Source organism: Staurois parvus, unplaced genomic scaffold (assembly GCF_062004578.1).
Source record: "Staurois parvus isolate SC_StPar_1 unplaced genomic scaffold, SC_StPar_1.0 ptg000306l, whole genome shotgun sequence".
Classification (NCBI taxonomy): Eukaryota; Metazoa; Chordata; class Amphibia; order Anura; family Ranidae; genus Staurois; species Staurois parvus.
The window spans coordinates 5,570,878-5,592,105 of record NW_028318102.1 but is presented as its reverse complement, the minus strand read 5'-3'; the positions used below and the strand labels follow the sequence as shown (position 1 = coordinate 5,592,105).

The 21,228-nt window shown below is 38.5% G+C and overlaps 1 protein-coding gene across 2 annotated transcripts in view; it reads right to left on the bottom strand.

Moving 5' to 3' along the window:
- NRG3 (neuregulin 3) overlaps positions 1 to 21,228 on the bottom strand; it is a 1,067,906-nt gene that overhangs the window by 108,276 nt on the left and 938,402 nt on the right. The window lies entirely within an intron of this gene.

Genomic DNA, 21,228 nt, shown 5'->3' with positions numbered 1-21,228 from the left:
AACCTGCTAAAGCGATAAAACTGAGGCAATAATTATTGACTCTAATATTATGTAGTAGCAACTAACACGCATGACAGTTTGCAAATGATATTAATGTAACTCTATATGTGACACTAAAATAAATGAAAACAATATACAATGAGGGATAGGGGATGGACCCAAATGAACCTAACTGAAAAGTTAGATGATGGTATTAATTTGTAACTCCTCATTTAACCCTTTTGGTGCCAAAGTGTTACAGGTAAATAACCAAAAGGTCTCTCAGCTGCAAAGCTTTTGAAACCTTTCTGCAATGGAGACGCAAGGAGGGATGGATTCAACCACCCAGTCTCTGAGGCCCTCCATGGACTTATCATGCTGGGTAAGGAAATGTCTAGGACATTTTCATTGTCTTGCCTCTCTCTTCTTAATGGCTTTCTGTGCTGTGTTGCCGGCTCCTCCCATGCCCTTCATTGATTGGTCCCTGCAGGCCATCTGACAGCTCTTAAATACACCATCTTTCCCAGGGCGGAATAGATTGATAAAGGAGGCGAGGCCTCAGAAACTCATCGTGGCCCGCCCATCTGTCTGTCCATGGCATCTGGACGCAGTCGATGGGAACTGTTGTTGGTCTCACTATTTGGAGTGACCTGTTACTATATCCCCTCCTGGCCACTGGAGCAGTCTACAGGTTCCTATCTTGTGAGTAAGCTTAATAAAGCATTGTTATCTGTTTTTTATGTACATTGACCTGGCACCCTGCTTTTCTTTGCACTTCTTTACTATAAATTTCTTGTATCATAGAGTGTAAAAGTCACATGAAAGCTGCACTGGAAATTGCACAACTAGTGTGAACCAAGCCTTTCACAATGTATTTTTACATACTGCCACCAGTGCCGTACAGAGTCATCATATGGTGTGGCAGTGAACAGAGATGCTGACTGGTGACAGTGTAATTAAATATTTTTTATTCACATTTTTAAAAAAATTTTTAGGATCGTTGATCAAAATTAAGCCCTGTTGGGGAATTGCTCACCACACAGAGCCCAGATTAAGATACAGTATATAGTGTAGTATTCTATTACCATCACAATCAAAGTAATTACAAACTCAGTCATAAAATTCACGTGGAATAAAGAGACAAACAAATGCAGTCAGACTTACAATGATGACCACGGATCTGAACATGGACTTAGCAGCATGAAGTCAGCAAGTAAGACTCCACCTATTCATGACAGCTTGCTTATTGTTAACAGACATGTACCTGCTCCAGGTACCATATGATAGCTTTGGGCCAGTTATAGATTCACAACAGTAAGCATTGATTGATTACATTGTATTAATTTGATTGCTATGATTGGTCATAGTGATCACATGACACCTCAGCCATTCACTGCGGCAGAGTACCAAATACTGTGATCAGTCATGTGATCGTGCCGTTGCGTGCCCCCTGGGGTGTGCCAGTGAGCATGTGCTCAGCAACATACCAGTATGTCACTGAGCCTATAGCTGCTGCACGTTTACAGTAAAAGTAGTGGGGGTAAGTGGCAAGTGGTTAAAAGCTCTCATAGCTCCTATTATTACAAGAAATGTTTACAGAACTCTATAGATATTAATATATAAACTAATTAGACAGTAAGTCAATACTAAGGCGGTTATATTGTTTAACATGACTGTGAAACTAATGGCTCAAGGTCTTACCTATGACAAGGAAATACTGTGACCTAAATAGAGGGAAAAAATTAAGCACCAAATGTATTGATTAACCTCTAAACAGGCCAACAAATTGAATTTTTATGTAAAACTGAGGAAGGGTTAAATTGTTTTTCAATTTTTTATTGCTCTCTGTCTTAAATCAGGCCCATTGATCACATGGATTGGGGAATGAATGGCCATCCCAGCAATAAGTCATTTTGCCAAGTGAGAGTTAATGCATTTTTTAGATAAAAGAAGTATTTAATAATGAGCAAACATTTGTAAATGTTAGCAATTCAGTGCAAAATATATTAGACACAACAGAGGCAAAAACCTTATACCAAGAAACAGTTATTCACAAAGTGTTCATAGCCAGAAGTTATTTACTGATATGTGTTTAATCAAAACACAAGACAATGAGGTCCATACTTGACCTTTAAGGGTTTATGAGAAAAAAATCTATAGTTGTAACTACAGCTAAAACACGTTTTTATACTTCTCCAGTAGTGATTCATATCTCTCTACAATCCCTGGACAATTGTCGATTTTGTTCCATGTTTAATCAAAGCTTCCTATCTAATTATCATTATAATTCTTAATTAGATTGTGTCAGTGTATTAAATATGGAAAAGCACAGACTGAAAATGACATTCCAGCAAGGCAATAGGATCAGTAGGGTGCATGAGTTTTTTAAGGCCTCGTTTATTGACAATTCATCAGTGTGATAATGTGATTTAATTATCAACAGCAGCCACTGTTCTGTCTCTCCATGATAATGGCATTTACTTATCAGGAGATTATCTGCTTCTGATCATTTTCATTTTATAGGGAGAATTTAATCTTATTGTTTATCTTTAAAGAGTCCTGTTAGCATTGTAAATAGTGGGAATGACATGGGTTGACATGTTGACATGTTTTAGAGAATAATATGCCGGAAAACATGTTATTTATACATCCCAGAATCTGGAATTTCTAATTTAAAATCTTAACCATAGCCAACAAACCCTTAAACTGTCAGTACTAAGGACAATCAACAAATATTTTCCTACCCTAAAAATGACAGATGAATCCAACTAAGGAAAGGAAATCACTACAACTCTCAGTAGGGACATGTTATTTTTACAGCTTTTAGCTGAATTTCCGAGTATTTCAGAATAGTTTCTGAATTAAACCATTAGCAACTTCTGATTCTAGTGTGGTCCATGTTTGAAATAAAAGGGGTTAACAACATTAGAAGTGCATTTTGCATCAAAATGTGTGTTACATAGAAAAACAATACGAAGCATGAAGCATGTTTTAAATCACACCTTACTAAAAAAACAAATAAAAATACACAGACACAAAATGGTTCCAAAAATTGATTACATCCAAAATCTTAATTTCAACATGTATTAAAAGAGAAGTTTTTTTTTTTTACACTTACCTAGGTGGAGGCAGCATCTGTCCCCAGCTGGTTCTAAGGCTGAGAACTGAGCGATCAAACACTGTTGATCACACAGTTCTCCCTGCCACTCTGAGAAGAGAGTGGTGATCCACAGGAGAAGTACAGCCAAACGAGCTTTAGCTGTACTTCTCTTTTAATACACAAATATTTAATTAAGAAAATAGTTATATGCGAATTACCCTGACTGGTCAATAACTTCTACTTTCAGGGACTTAATCTGTTGGTTATTTTGGCATTACTGACTCAGGCTGGCATTTTTTGAAACTCAAACAGAGAAGATATAAAAGGCACAAGATTTATGAACTGCCATAAACACTGTTGGGTAGTGTGTCTTAAAGTAAATCTGCCATGCAACAAAAATATGATGATTGCCATTGCTGATCTAACTCTGAATGCCCAAATGTGACCATAACATCTTGAACAGATTTTTAAGAATTAATATTTTATATAAATCATGTGAAACCAGGTTGCATTGAGACAAAACCATGTTAAACGAAAGGCAGTTGCAAAGCATTTTGAATGTAATGATCACATTTGGATATGGTTACTACATGCTCAAGCACACAAACCATAGACTATCCAAAGGTTGCACAAGATTACCAGGAGTAACGGGTGAACTATTTCCACATACTCCTCCTAAATACACTGAATGTACTGAAGCCAACATAACAGCCTGTCAATTAGCATTTTCAGTACTATGTCAGCCCCCATATTTCTTTAAAGTGGTAGCAAAGCCACATTGTTAATTTTTATCTACAGGTAAGCTTATTAATTTTACCTACAGGTAAGCTTTATTATATCTCCTAAATGTGCATTTTTTTTTTAGAGCCGGTGCATGTACTCTGAAGGAATGGCATGCCCATGCTGTATGAAAAGAAATGGTGCTGCACTACTTAAATTAAAAGTAAGTAAACAATCCACATGAATATATATGTGTAAAAAATGCTGCACTCCTAATAAATGAGTGAACAATCACATAAACCCAAAAATGAGTGAACAATCCACATAGAACCATATAACTAATGTGCAAAATAAATTTAATCCCAACAAAAGTGAATCCACAATAAGTGTAACAAGTGGCAACAAAGATAAAAAGTGACCAAATAGTGAATGCAAAAAAAATCAAGTGTTCAGTGGATGAAATGCATAAAAATATATATGAAAAACAAATAATATCAATGGCGATAAATAAGTGCCAAAAGCCAAATATTACCAAAAACACAAACGGTGTATATATCTTCAGCACAAAGCCGTGAAAACTCAGTGATCACAAACAAACGGGTGATCTTTCACAACCTAGTGTGCACGCTCACCTTCAAACTGCTACCCACAAGGAGTCACAAAGCAAAAATACAGGTAGATAATCCCCAATCTCAATGATAAGACAAATGCAGGCTCTTCTCCATGGCATACACAGCAATCAGTAGTAACCAGGGGTGGACTGACCATTTGGAAACTCGGTCACTGCCCGAGGGCCCGGGGACAGTAGGGGGCCCCATGAGATGCCCCTGGTACCTTTTTCATAGGCTTTTTTGAGTTTGGGCAAGGACACAGGGGCCCCATGATCCCCTATTGCCCGGGGGCCCCATGAGTTGTCAGTCTGCCCCTGGTAGTAACGGTGTCCTTAAGGATGTGTAACTTTAAATCTCCTCCTCCAAATTCCTCACAAGATAGGATCAAAAGAGAGCTTCCATAGTGTAGTAAATAAGGTTTTATTAATAGGTACATAAAGAAACTACTCACTTGTGTAAAATGGGTCTGCAGACCCAAAAGGCAATCACTGTATTAAACAGTACAGGGTGTATGAGGTTGGGAGTACCAAGATGGCAGATGCCGTTCGTATCAGAATCACGCTTCCCTCCTACGCGTTACATCACGAGTCCCTGAGCCCTGATGAAGTCACGTGATTTATGACATAACGTGTAAGATGGAAGTGTGGTGACATAATTCCGGTACGAATGGCAGAAGCCATCTGCGCTGTGTCCTGAGACTCCTGAGTGACATTATCACAGCTCAGCCAGTCAGATGGCCTGAGTTTGCAAACTGGGAAGACCGGTGAAGATGGAAGCCTCTACAGCCGTGACAGCGCACTCCTGGAGGGCTTCATTTTAAGGTGCTTTTACCTTGCAGGGAATTTTTTTTTGTGGTTTCATGGTTCACTACCACTTTAACCACTTCAAGTCCGAACACTTTCACCCCCTTCTAGTCCAGGCAAATTTTCAGCTTTCAGCACTATCACATTTTGAGTGACAATTACTCATGCAACAATGTACCATTATGACATTTTTATCATTTTTTTTGAAACAGAGATTCATTTTTGGGTATTTGCATTTTTTTGCTACATAAATAGAAAAATTCCAATTTTTTTTAAATAATTTTTTGCTTAGTTGTTAAAAAAAAATGAGCAAATAATTTTTCTTCATAATTTTGGGCCAAAATGTATTCTGCTACATTTTGGGGTAAAAATAACCCAAAACAGTGAATATTATTTAGTCCTGTGTAAACATTATTGAGTCTACAAACTATGAAATATATATTTGAAAATTGATCAGTTGAGACCCTAAAATGCCAGACATTGGTATGCCATATGCCAGTGATCAGGCTGCTGGTATAGGGTATGGCAGTGATCAAGAGGTTGGTATGAGGTATGGTGGCAATCAGGACATTAGCATGAGGTATGGTGGTGATCAGGACACTGGTATGGTGGTGATCAAAACGCTGGTTGCACATGGGGTGATCAGGACACTGGTGTAGGGTATGGTGGTGATCAGGATGCTGGTATCAGTTGAGATCCTAAAATGCCAGATGCTGGTATGACGTATGCCAGTGATCAGGACACTGGTATGCGGTATGGCAGTGATCAAGAGGTTGGTATGAGGTATGGTGGTGATCAGGACGTTGGTATGAGGTATGGCAGCAATCAGGATGTTAGCACGAGGTATGGCAATGATCAGAATGCTGGTATGGGGTATGGTGGTGATCGGGACTTTAACATGAGGTATGGTGGGGATCAGGACTCTGATATGGTAGTTATCAAAATGCTGGTATGGCATATGGGGTGATTAGGACACTGGTATGGGGTATTTCAGTGATCAGGGTGCTGATATGGGAAATAGCAGTAATCAGGATGCTGGTATGGCATTGGTCAGAATGCTGGTATGGGGTATGACGGTGATCAGAACACTGGTATGGGGTATGGCGGTGATCAGAGCCCTGGTATGGGGTATGACGGTGATCAGAACACTGGTATGGGGTATGGCAGTGATCAGAGCCCTGGTATGGGGTATGGCGGTGATCAAGGTACAGATATGACATATGGTGGTGATCAGGGCACTGGTATGAGGTATGGCGGTGATCAAGACATTGGAATGGTGTATTTTGAGCACTGGGACAGGTGACAGGGGCTGACTGCATTATTTATTATGATTAAACTGGGGAGTGATCAGGAACACTGGGGTGGCTTGCACAGCAGTCTAAATGTTCATTCAGCCTAACAGGCTGCTGTACAGTAACAGGCTGCAGCATCGGTTCTCTCTGCTCTCATGGGGAGAGCATAACAAACTGATGCTTAGTTTCAGTTTCTATTGTTTACTAGGTATTTGCTGTGATTGGACACATCAGTCACATGGTAAAACACCATGTGATCACCTGGATGCAGCGGTAATGTAATCTGCTGTGTCTGGGTGACATACAGATTGCCAGGCTTCAAAGTGTGCACTCTATGAGCCGTGCAGGAGCTGTCAATGCGTGCTGATGTACAGGTATGTTAACCTGCATCAGCACAGCTTTCCATCTGCCTTTGATAGACTATGGGTAGATGGGAAGTGGTTAATAACAGGTTTGGGCCCTGTCAGAATAGTGATCCTCGATTCCTCTCACAGACAACAACTCATCAGAGACATGGTCACTAGGTAACCATGCACCTTCTCTTTCGTTGTTGCTCCATTACCCCAACTACTGCTTGTTACAATTGATAAGTATTTTCAATACTCAAGAAAATATTCAAGAAAAACAACAACATGATCTTATGACTACCTGATTTATGCACAATGCCCTGCAACTTGACTTTCTATCTTTCCCTTGAAAAAATATCTGTCATGGTGGCCAGAACTTGTGTCTAAGCAACATGACCTTGGAGTCCTGAAACACACAGAAAAGCTGACAAATATGCATCTTCTAGATATGATTATGCACAAAAAGAGCTCTTGCTCATAAAGCTGTAGGAATTTGTCAAAGAACTGTCCAGAACAACTAGGATTAACACACATATTGATAGGCATTGTACACATGGACTTCAATTGGTATAGGAGCTAAACATGTGCAACTTGTTTTGTTATGAATCAAAATTCAGACAAAATTTGTGTGGTTTGGAGATTTGGATGTATCCAAATCTCTGAATCACAATAGTAATGAATTTCAACTATTCTGAAATAAATGGTAACAAAAAACAACTAATTCATTTGTATTCATTTGTTTCATTTGGATGACATGGTGCAATACTTTGGGTCTTTTGTTGACATTTGAAGCGTCCAAAATAATGAAACAGCATGATCCAAATTGGTTTTGATCCATTCGTATTTATTTTAGTGAGCGTAGCGTGAATTTTCTAATAAGATTCTTTTTGTATTGAAGTTGAATTTGAGAGACTATTCATTCAATTTGAATATGAGTGGCCCAGCAAACAGTCAGTTGGGAATGGGGAAATTAATTCAACTTATAGCATAATGAATGAATATGTATTAATTTGTATTTCCTAGTTTTGGGAATGAGAATGGTACAGTAGTACTTGAATTAGCGGATTCCTTTTGCATTAACATTTTTCATTATTATAAAAAATGCGCTACATAAAATGGAAGCATATTGCAATAAATACAGTAAGGTATAAAAGTGAAATAAGATAACGATTCCTACTTACTATGTTTTGGTTGGATAGAGGTGGATCCATCAGAATCTCCACCACTCTACTATTCTTCAAAGGTCTAGCGCAAGTGTAAAAACAGGCTCTTAAAATGGAACTGTCATTTTATAAGTCTTGTCCCTAGTTGTGAACTTTATGGGGAAGAGTTAAAAAAAAAACTACATCCAGGTATATATTTTGATCTGGGACCCAGCCAGGGAGATTTTCCTCATCTAAGTGGTCAGACATAAAGGTCAGCTCTTCAACGAGGATACAAGCAGTAAGAAAAACCTGCCTAACGTTCTAACTCTTCAACAAGTTATTAAAATGTGTTTTTATTGCTTTCTGTACCCCTGTTGAGAAGATTGCTCAGTTCCCATCTCATTGACCACACAGGAAGTATAAAGAAATCCCACCGTTGGAATACAGACAACAGTAAGAACCTGGCAAGGTCCCTGTTCTATGTCACCCATTAAGAAAAACATTTACAGAAGTTCTCTTTTAAATGGAAAGAGTAATGTCTTTTCAGTGAGCACATTTTGTGAGTTATTAATTAGTGTTTACCTTACAGTTATTTTGATGTTAGTTTCACATACTTATGTGCTTTCTCTTTCATATTTTTGTTACTGTAGATTGAGAGAGTGCAGATTGGCCATTAGATGGATAGAATATTATATTATATTGTTATGTTATATTATATTGTTATGTTAAATTATATTCAGCAGGAACCAGCAGAATTTTTATCCGATATTTTTTGAGCAGGAACGACCACAGGTGATCTAATAACCATTTTCCCTCAAATGGGAATGTTGGGAAATTTAACCTTGATCAGCGCTGCAGCCAACTGGCTGCAGTACAGTAGCGTAGCTGGGAGAATTCCTCCATCCACCTCAAATATGTGGATGGGAGAATCCATTAATTCATTTATTTAAAAAAAAGAATTAAAAAAAAAACATCTATTGCCAGTTTTAGCCTCTGTACTTAACAATTACCAAGACTTAATGTGAGTCACACTGGTTTATGTATTGACTACAATGGATACATTCACACCAAGACTTTCATTGTGACATGGAGCAGTATAGCAGAAGCAGAAGTAGAGCCTGTTTAAGTAATGAGAAAATATGGCTGCCTCTATGTACGTATATTATTACAAACTATACACAGATACAAGGTTTTGAAAGCCAAGCTCTAGCCTAAACCTTCTTTATTCCCTTGCAAAATAAGAGTTAGAGCTTCTGTCAGGTTTAACTGTTTTACAATTACAATAGTGCCACACCAATGATCTTAGTGCCCAATTTATTTTGTGTTGGGATCCATACAGCCCCCCATCAGGGTTTGAAAAATGCATTGAGCAGAAATTTTATGAACTTTGGGAAGTTTTTGGGAGACAAGGACAAAAAATGGAATGTATGAGGGTGGGTTTTAATAGTTAGTTGTGAACATTAACTAATGGCAGATCCAGCATTTCCCATCATATTTTTAAAGGCTTTTACTGCTGTCTGTATCTCTCTTGGCAAATTTTTCACTTACTTTGTAAAAGGACTTTTGGTTTTCGAGGATGGCCACTTCCCCATTTCTTGTACTGGTGTTACATTGACAGGAATTGAGAGGCAAATGGGAAAAAAATCTTGCAGAAAAGTTCAGCTTTCCCAACATGATACATGTTACTGTATCTTTCTCCCCCCCAAGTCCCCATTGTGTCAGCGGGTTGGGGATCTTCTTCCCACACCCACTGTCACAATTTAAAAAAAATGGCAATGCAGGGCTCCGCCCAACCTACTAGGTCATTCATTCACAGAGTTACGTAAATGGGAAAACTACAACTACTAGGGCACTGATGAACACTCTAGGTAGTTCATTGATCCTTCCTGTCACTCACTAACTGCCTGCCCGTACGAGGTACTGTACATGCAGATAGTTACACATTGATAGTTTGCAGTTGCCTGAGATTTCACCCCCGTTCTGCTGATCGTGGGTACAATGCTCTACAAGCTCCTAATAACAAAAAGAATAAATTTTAAATTTTTTTTTACCTGCAAAAAGATGTGCATTGAATATTACTATTATTATTTATTTTTATTATTTTTACAAAAGTGAAATTATCCTTTAAAGGGGAAGTAGCGCCAAAGTTCTTTTGGCCCTACTGCCCCTGTAGGTCACAGGAATGCACATCATTCTGCACTCCTGTGATCCACTTTCAGCCAACAGCAGACTTTTTTTGCCCATCCGAGCCACTGAGAGCCTTAAACAGTTGCTCCACCCCTTCCACAGCCCAGCACTCCAGTGAGCAAAGAGACAGTGACAGTCATCACTCTCTTCTCACTGAAGACCAAGAACCGAGTGATCAGTGGTATTTGATTACTCAGTTCTTAGTCTTAGAAGTGGTGGAGGACAGATTGGAGTAATGTTGCATTTTTTTGTTAGAATCCTGAACTTCTCTTTTAACTGTTCCCCTCTATGTGCTAAAAAATGATGTTTATTTTCATCAAGCCAAACCCTTGTTCAGGCAGTAAAGGTAAGAAATGTGATAGCATAATCAAACAATGACCAATTGTCCGTGACCTGTGCACCTATCCCACAAGTCTAGTTCTAATAGCCACTGTGGGCCTCTAATATACAGTATATCTTCGCTATTCACTCTGATAAATCAGAGGGGTAACTTTAACAATAGTATGAAAAAAAAGGTGCTCAGTTATTAGGAAGCAGTGCAAAGATAGCTTATCTTAACAGCCATGTGGGTATTGCTGGTTTAATTAGACACTGACCCAGTTTATTTGGATTAACAGAATTTTAAAAAGCCACTCAACTCCTCAGTTATATTTTATGAGCATCACCAAATTCATTTTGCCAGTTAAGCTACTTGAGAGACATCAACTTGTTGGGAGAATAGACTGCAAAGCATGTCAACAGGTTTTTTTCTTTTGCTCGACTAGAATTATAAGCACAAGTTTAGCATCAGAAAATGATTTGCAGTTGACTACCAGCAACATATTTATGATATACTCTCCCTTTGCTTATCTCTCTGAATTTTTATGTATGTGGATGCTGCTGTAATTTCTCCTGTGGGCAGATATTGCCTTGGATATTTTAAAATAAGATTTTCAATCTGGCTTTAATAATGTTTGCCCAGAGCTCAAGTTAAACAATTTGATGTGTTGCATCATAAAATCAAAAGCTCACCTTTCACAGCACTGGAATTAGTACTTATCCATTGATCTGAAATGAGTAAATGACTGGCTTTTCATATAGCTGAGGGATGGCATTGACTAATAAGAAGTACTTGGCAATTAATTCTGTCACATAAGGAAGAAAGGGGAGAAGCCCTTCTAAACCGTAGTTGTTGTAAAATATATGCTTTATCCTTAAAAAAAGTTCTTTGATTAAGTTTTGAGCACATGACATACACTGGTAGAAAATACATTTAATCACTTTACAACTGCGCTATGGCCGAATGACAGCTACAGCATGGTTCTCCAGTTCCAGTTCCCAAACGCACCCCCCCCGCACCCCCCCAACAGAGCTCACCTGGCATTGTCTGTGATCACTCTGTCCTTTGGAAACATCTGATCACATGACATGGTAAAAAACCAATCATAATGGCCTTTTACTATGTGATCAGCTACGTCCAATGACACAGCTGATCAGCTGCGTCCAATGACACAGCTGATCACAAAGTAAATACAGTTGCCGGTTTTCACTGTGACATTGAGGAAAGTACTGCCGATAACCGGCAAGTGTCGCAAAAGACATCTGCACTGATTATCAGTGCCCTGATTATCAGTGCAGCCCCAACAATGCTGCACTTCAGTGCCCAGCAGTGCCATCAGTCAGTGCTTATTAGTGCCCATCATTGCCGCCTATCAGTGCCCGTCAGTGCAGCATTTTCAGTGCCTCCTCATTAATGCCACCAGTGCCACCTCATCAATCTCCATCAGTGCTGCCTATCAACGCAGCCTCATCAACACACATCAGTGAAGGAGAAAATGTATCTGTTTGCAAAATTTTATAATAGAAACAAAGAAAACTTTTTTTTAATTTATAGTGCAAAAACTAAATAACCCAGTGGTGATTAAATACCACCAAAAGAAAGCTCTATTTGTGTGAAAAAATGATAAAAGTTTCATATGGGTACAGTGTTGCATGACCTCGCAATTGTCATTCAAGGGGGTGAAAGTGCCCAGTAGGCAAGTGGTTAAACGGACACCTTAACTTTTTAGTTTTAATTTTCAAAATTGATCATATATTTGTATATTTTTAAAGAAATCTACTTTTTTTTATGAAGACCAGGAGTGCATTGTGGTGCACTGCAGCTACTGTAGTTGTGCTGGGGTGTCATTCTAAATGCATGGCACTGCAATGCACTTCCATTTATGCATTACCAACTAAAGCACATGGTTTACAGAGGTTACCAAAATGCACAGTTTAGCTGGATTTAAAATAATGCCTAGTGATCAGGGGTGTATTTACCACAAGGCAAACAAGGCATTTGCCTAGGGCGGCATTTTTCAGGGGGGGGGCAGCACTTCACCTCGGAAGAAGGGACGGAAGAAGGGACACAGATGGCATTGGGGACCTGATGGGTTCCGAGAGAGGCTGCTGGTTTCATGACAGTGTATGCACAGTCCGACTCTCATTCCCAGGGATGTCCAGAGCTGTGACGGTGAATGTCTTTCTCTGTCTCACCATGGCGGATGGTGTCGGATTGTTGGTCAATGTCAGGCTATCTCTGCGGGGGGAGACATTTTTGTGCTGCCTAGGGCAGCACAAAACCTAAATACACCACTGCTAGTGATCTTGGCATAGAGGGCCTTGTTCTATTACCTCCTGCTATAGGGTGACATACCCCCTCTCATCTGACTTGTGCAGTGCCACCCTGTTACATGGAGCCATTTCAACACACATTAGACAGTGTGCTGATGTCACATCCGGAAGCCCACCCTTAGAAATGCCAAGCAGATGTCGCTGTAACACATGTGTACAAGGAGAGGTAAAAAGCTGCATGAGATCAGTGGCACTGAGGTGGAACAAAGGAGTAAATATATGATGAAAACAAGTATTTTATTACAAAAAAAAACTGCAGATGTTTATGATACACAGTGCTTTATCAAACTAAATTTAATTTAGCTAGGGTTTACATGTACTACATATACATATTACATATCAGGAAGTCAAAAATAGTGTAGAGGCACTTTACAATAAGATGTTAGCATAATGCTAAATAGACATGTGTGGTTTGTTTCGTTACATTACAAATTCTAATTCAGGCAAATTTTTCATTATTTGGACATTCAGATGTCTCTGAATTTCCGAATTACAATAGTAACAATTCCAAAATAATGAAATGAAATTCGGACAGAATTCAAATTGAATTAGACTCAAATTTGAATCGGGTCAAATTTGAAAAAGAATAGAATAGAACATAACAGACTAGAACAGATTATATTAGAATAGAACAGAATAACATAGGCAATAAAAGACTTGATTAAAAAGAATAGAAAAACAATAGAATAGAATAGAAAAGAATAGAACATAACAGAATATAACAGAAAAGTATATAATAGAAAAAATACTAGAATTGAATTCAATACAATAGAATAAAATATAATATAACCGTCATCCAAATTTCAAATAGAATAAATTTGAATGTCAATAGATTGGAATAGAATAGAAAAGAATAGAATAGAAAAAAAATAGAACAGAATAAAATAGAATATAACCATCTTCCGAAATTCACATTTTGAGTAGCATAAATTAGAATTTGAATGCCAATTTGAATTCGGTTGAATTGAATCCAATCGAATTAAAAAATGAAACAAAATCCTAAAACATATTAAACAAATTAAACGAAATGAAGTTATTTAAATTACAAATTGAAATGAAACAAATGTTTTTGTTCTTCACATGTCTAATGCTAAATTGGTTCATTTGCAACATTGCTTGTACAGCTAGAAACAAATTCTGCCACCATTGACCTCACGCTTTAGATGCATGTGAAAATGCATAATTCCAAGTACAGCCAGCACTTCAGTATGAATGGCAGTATGTTGTTTACCAAAGAGATCAGTCATTTTAAGGAGAACCGTGCCTGGAGATAAATTCACTTTGTAGAGGTACTATTCTCATGATGACCAATTGTGTGGTTGTAAACCCTCATATATACCCAGTGAAGTGAATAGCCTCAAGTGATACACAGAGATGAAAATAATCCTCTTACATAAGTTTGATTTATTTGCAGTCTTCTCTTTTGTACATCCCTTCAAAAGTGCTTATTTTAGGTAAAATCCTTCAGCATTTCTCTTTATCACAGAGGAGGGGGCAGGGAGCTGCAGTTAGAGCTAATTGGAGGAAAGGGATACCTCCCCCTCAACACACAGAGCACAGGAGCCATGTTGTAAATAGACAAGCTGTCTACTGAGCTCCCCCCCCTCTTTTGCACATATTTATCTCATGTGTAGAGAAAACTTGTCAGAAGTGACTCATGCTGATAACAACAGAACAAAGCACCAAAGAGAAACAACAGTTAGAGCTTTGCAGAGAGACAAGTAAACACTACAGATAGCTGTGCTTTGTGATCTGTGCTTCAAACTCCGTGACTGAGGTTTGCAACCACTTTAACTGTGGTAAACTTTATTTTTTTGGAACTTAGTACAATAATATCTCTGTAAATACCATTAAAAACTATGGCACTGGACTGTTCTAGTTGCAAAATATTTACCCAATCACAGTAATGGGATGTCCAGGTCAGAGTAAAAACGTTTTTTACTTGCTGGTATTCTTTGATACAGGCCATTAGGCTTATATCAATCGTATAAAAATACATCAATACAATATTTTCTTATAAACAAGTACCTAGACTGAACCTATTACCATTATTGTTACAGTTATGTAGTTTGGTTGAAAAATGAAAATAATTCAGAGTTGGCATCTCCCTGCTATCACAGGTCACAGGTCTGTTTTTGCTCACCTTGGAATTTCACTGCTCTCTTTTTAACTATCTTTGAAGGTCACTGGCTTTTGATTCCCAAGAAATGTACTTTCTCCTCTTACATTATCCATAATGTAAAATAATTAATTTCAGTAGGGAGACAGCGACCCCGTTGTGATGATAAGAGAGCAGGACTTGGCAAATCAATAGCTAAGATCTCCCCAATATCTATGAGATACAAACTACCTTTAGATGAGTTTAAATATTTTCCCCAAAACTAAAATACTTTACAATGGATCAGTCTACCAATGTTTACAAGAAAAAACGCTATTGTTTTAAATAAAGATAAATGTTAATAATGTAATATATATATAATTTTTTTTATACTATACAGTATATACTTTATTCTAAAACAATTCAAAAGTTGCTCTTTTGAATAATTCTATATTAGTCTCTGATGATAATTTTCCCATGCATACTATTTGCCTGTAATATGTTAGTTTTCAGTTGGAGGTCAAACTTCAGTTTTAATAAACCCAACATTTTTTGCACCTACCCATTACCCTCCTCTAATATTGTTTGTGCTGAAGACGCACTAAACTGACTGGATCAGTCACTGGTCATGGGTGGGTGGTTGTGTGAGTAGGTAGGGAGATGTCCTCCAGTCGGTTGTGTCTGATGGTGGATACTGGCAGTAAATCCTCTTAGGGTTTGGGTTGCTTCCTTTCTGGTATGGCCTTAAGGTTGTTTCCACATGTAGACTTGGAATAATAGGAAAGAAGGAGCATCCAATGTCCAAAAGATTGCACTTTTGATGGTAGATTGAGATATGTATTGAGAATATCAAGTACATACTGTAAAACCAACACATTTCAGCCCTTCTTCAGGGCTGTTGCTGTACGCTATTTAATGGAACAGATTTCCACACTGGTAAATAATTTTCAGGTTTTGGAGGAAAAACTAATTGACGGCTGATTGCTGCCCCTGCAATGACAGCTGTTGCTCTGTCAGTTATCCCTCTGAAACCCAGAAAATATATAACTGGCATGGGAATCTATCTCATTTAATAGCATGCAGCAACAACTTTTAAGTCTTTTCTCCCAAAATACATTTGTTTGACGTACTTGTCAATATTCTCAATAAATGCCTGTTAATCTACCCTCAAAAGAACATTCTTTTGGACATCGGGTGCTCCTTCTTTCCTATTATTCCTCCTCTATTACGGAACAGCTTGGGTATAAACTGTGTCTCAGTATATAGACTATGTATGGTGGCCACATGTGACTTGTTCTATCCTGAAGAACACAACATGAGTACAGATAGAAAGATGTTTTCACATTATCAGAATTTTCTATAAACTGAATTTGACATTTTTACAAGTGAGTCGTGGAATATAGGGTCAAAACTAGAATTAACCTAAGCACCAGGAGGATTGCAAACATAGTTGACAACTCATCCTTTTAATTAATGACATATCTAAGTTAAGCAGAATGTGTGGCTATTAATTTTCAGTTATTATCCTAGCTCCAGTTAATCAGCCATAAAACCCATTCATTTCATCTATGTCATCATTTTAGGAGCTGATGCAACAGCTCTACTCACAAATGGTGGAGAACAAGGGTAATAAAGGACAATGACAAGCACTTCTAGTTTGAGTGGGTATAAAAGTACCCAGTAATACTGACCCTTCTGAGTTGTTTTAAAATTCCACTTGTGTTAAGTTAACTTCACTCAGGAATGATAATCATGCCCAGATTTCTAAGCAATAAAATGTTATGCCTGTTAGTTTTTTTTAATTCAATCTAATTTTTTTTTTTTTTTTTTTCGGCCTGCATTGATTTAACAGCAAAAATGTCCTTACATGGATAATATTCTTACATCCGAAAAACCATGTGGGTATATTGAGCAGTACAGTAAAATGGTCTATGGGAGCAAATTAGGCCTTGATAGCAATGTTAGCTATGCATAATATGTTGGCTTTTTATGAGAAGATAATAGTTATGACAATAATGATAATGATAATAATAACAGCAGAACTATCATTTCACCTTGTAATTAGATAAACTTTACCTTTCTTTGTATCCCTAATGACTTAGGAGAAGATCATTTCAGCAATTACCAGCTATCGTTGGCACCGTTTGTATATATCCCCATCACAAACTTTAACTGGAATTGATTTGTTTATTCATATTCTGTAATTACAGTTAAGTAGGTCCTGACATTTTCATTTTTACTTCATATGCACTTCATTTCTGTGACAGTAATATACATTGATTTTATGTCGCCCATCACCCGAACAATTTTGTTTTGGAAGCTGGCACAATATACAGTATATTAATTTAATCCTGTCAATAAAGCTACAATTATCATACTGAGATATTATGAGATCTTTGCTGCATTGCACAGTGCACCTGTGGCTTTTGTAGGTCCCGAAATTAAGCAGTGTAGACACTGTGTCTGGAGTAGGGTTATACAGTATGTAGAACTGAGATATGGTGAGCTGATGTCAGCACAGAAAATATATATCAATATATCAAATATTATACAGTCTAGTCTCATTTGATGCTTGCTTAAAATATTCATTCAAAAGGCATCTTGCTTCCTTGGATCCAAAATAGAAGATTCCAGGCCAACATGATGCACACATTTATCTAACAAGTTCAAATTCATGGGTGCTTCCATTATCATTATAAGTAAAAGATCATTTGCAAATAGATCCACAGAGTAATCCCACTACCTAATTGGACAGCAACACACCATTAGATGAGACCCTTTTCACAAGACAGTCATAAAAAGGGTATTAAAACTTCCAGGTAACTCCAGAAATGCACCAGGTTGTCCTAAATGCTTCATTGTTTAATATCATTAGCAGACAGCAGTGCAGGCCCCTCCCAGTGTTTACATCACAACTCAAATGGAGAAAGCCAAGAAGGAAACCTCTATATTGTGTTGTTCATTCAAATCTTCATGAAAATCAATAAATAAAATCCAGACTAACAGCACAGCATTGCCAAATATATAGCATGAGATATGGTACACAAGGCTCTTTCTACAGGTTTCACCACATCATGCTTCATTGAGGACAGGAAGAATGCACCTATTTCTAAACAACTAGTACTGGTAATGTACTCCTATGGAATTTTTAATGCAGAGCCCTGGGTTGGGGTTTCTTAAATAAAGTGATTATACTCTTTAAGCCCATTTTCTACCAGGACACGTCTTTAAATGGCAAATCAAGGGTCCATTATTTCCCCAGTATCCTGTATAAATGGCACTGGATGAATATCTGTTGGGTGGCCGTTCCGCCTGCTAATCATTGACTACCAAACCATCGTTAGATCCCAGGGCTGGGTACCATGTGGTCACTGGGATTGGTCATCACAGTGCTATTGTTTACAGAGTTGAACCCTCCCGTTCCTCTTACAAACGAGGAAAGAGTTGTGAATAGGTAAAGAATAAATGGATATGCAGCACCACAAGCTGCAGAATTAATATGGTTTTCCATTGACACTGGGGTCATTTTTAAGTCTTTCATGCCCCCCCTCCTACATAATCTCCAATCTGTGTCTCTAGTGACCTGCATATTAACCTTTCACCTGCCTTATCCTACACTTATCACTATAAATCTTCATCCTGCCTCTGTATGTGACCTGTACATTAATCCCTACAAACGATGGTATACACATCTGAAAATTGATCGGATGAGACCCTAAAATTCTGGACACTGGTATAACATATGGCAGTGATCAGGACTGGTATGGAGTATGCCGGTGATCAGAATGCTTGTATAAGGTATTGTGGTGATCAGAACGCTGGTATGGGGTATGGCCATGATCAGGATGCTGGTATAGCATATGGGGGTAATCAAGATGCTTGTATGGGGGATGGCGATGCTCAGGATGCTAGTATAGGGGTATGGTGGTGATCATGGTGCCGATATATCATATAGCAGTGATCAGGGTGCTGATATGGGGAATAGCAGTAATCAGGATGCTGGTATGGCATATAGCAGTGATCGGGGTGTTGTTATGGGGTATGGTAGTGATCAGGGAGCTGGTATTGCATATGGGAAGGTCGGGATGCTAGTATGTAGTATAGCGGTGATCAGAATGCTGATATGGGGTATGGCGGTGATCAGAATGCTTGGTATGGGGTATGGCAGTGATCAGGGAACTGGTATAGTGCACTATATAATGGTAATTAGGGTGTTGGTATGGCATATGGTGGTGATCAGAGTGTTGATATGTGGAATAAGGGTGATCGGAGCACTGGTATGGCGGTGATAAGGATGTTGGTATGGGTATGGCAGTGATTGGGATGCTGGTGTGGAGGTGATCAGGATGCTGGTATGGGGGTGATCAGAATGATAGTATGGGGTATGGAGGTGATCAGGATGCTCGTATGGGGTACAGCAGTGATCCATATGCTGGTATGGGGTATGGGAGTGATCAGGTTGCTAGTATGGGTGTGATCAGGATGCTGGTATGTGGTATGGGAGTGATCAGGATTCTGGTATGGGGTATGGTGGTGATCAGGATTCTGGTATGGAGTATGGCGGCGATCAGGATGCTGCCATGGGGTATGGCGGTGATCCGGGTGCTGGTATGACATGTGACGGTGATCAGGATGTTGGTATTGGGTATGGAGGTGATCAGAATGCTGGTGTGGCAGTGATCAGGGCATTTTTATAGTATATGGTGGTGTTTTTGTGTGTTTTTGTGAGACAGGTGACAGGACTGGCTGTATTGGTTATTGTCCCTACACTGGGACAGAGATCAGGGACACTGGGGCAGGCTGGCACTGCAGTCTGTGAGAGTACAAGCAGCCTAATAGGCTGCTGTTCACGCACAGGCTGCAGCATCACTTCTCTCTGCTCTCACACTGAGAACAAAGAGAAGCAATCTTTAGTTTTACTTTCTAGTGTTTGGACACAACAATCACATGGTTAAAACCATGTGATCCCACGGACACAGCGGTAATGTGGTCTGCTGAGTCCGTGCAACATACCAATCACTAGGCTCCAAAGTGCGCACTCTGTGAGCTGCTCAGGAGGCGCTGATGCAGGATGATGAACAGGTACGTTAGCCCACATCGGCAAAGCTTTCCGTCTGCCGTCTATATAATATTGTATGGGTGGATGGGAAGAAGTTAAATTGGAACTTTAGTCAGTCTTGTTAGCTCACTTCAGCCTTGCCCTTTGTACAGGTATAGCTATGTAAAACATTAAAAATAAGTGCCTATACTGTTTAAAATTCAGTAATACCCTGCTCTGCACATGCTCAATTGCTCTCTATTTTTAGGCATTGTGCCAAAAATGTAGAGGATGACCTGCTGACAGCCTAAAGATTTACTGCTGCTCAAGAGCTCTTGGCTTCAGCAAAATGGCAGCTTCCAGCAAGAAGAAACAGGAGCAATGCTGGAGGCAATTTACAGCACACACTACTTTTGATAGCGTAATTAATAATGTGGAATGTATGTCCCTTGCTAAGGAACATTTATTTATTATCAAGTTGTTATGGGTAAAATTCCACTTTAATTAATTCATACCTGCCTTATTGTTAATATACTCCTGAATTCAAGAGTAGCATCTTTACTTAAGCTGGCCATAGATGGTTCAAATCTGGGCCAGTTCAGCAGGGACCAGCCAAGATTTGAACCATGCATGGGCAGACTGAATGTACCCAAGCTAATCGATTGATCAACTTGGGTACAACCAGCCTGTCGGATTTACTTATGGTCCTTCAGTTGTTCTTTTACAACCGTTTTAATAATTTGTATCACCTTAACTAGAAGTAGAATTAAATGTTGAAATAAAATAAGGCACAAGATTAGGCAGTAATGGCTGGCTTTTTTTATGCACTTTTATACTAAAAACGTGATTTTAAGGTTGTAACATAATCCGAATAACACCTTGTGGCCTATTGGATTTTATCTTCACTTGTTACATCCCTTTGCCAACACAGTCTAAAATTGTTCTACTAATATTTTTCTAGTCTTTGTTTAACTGCATAATATGAATTGTTTTCAAGTAAAACAAATGAGATGTGAATGTGGTTTTAAACTGGCTCGCTCATTGCCCATTAAGACTAATTACTTCTCATTAGTGGAATAAAATCGCAATCAATGTGTTAAAATGAAGGGAGTAATATCTCCTGTGTGTATTTTATCACTTAGTATTATAGCACGACTGCCGAGTTTAGACACATTCTAAATCTTTGCCTCCGTTGTCTCGGGTCAATACAATAAAGACATTCATATTTAGATAATAGATTTTATATATCGGTTTGC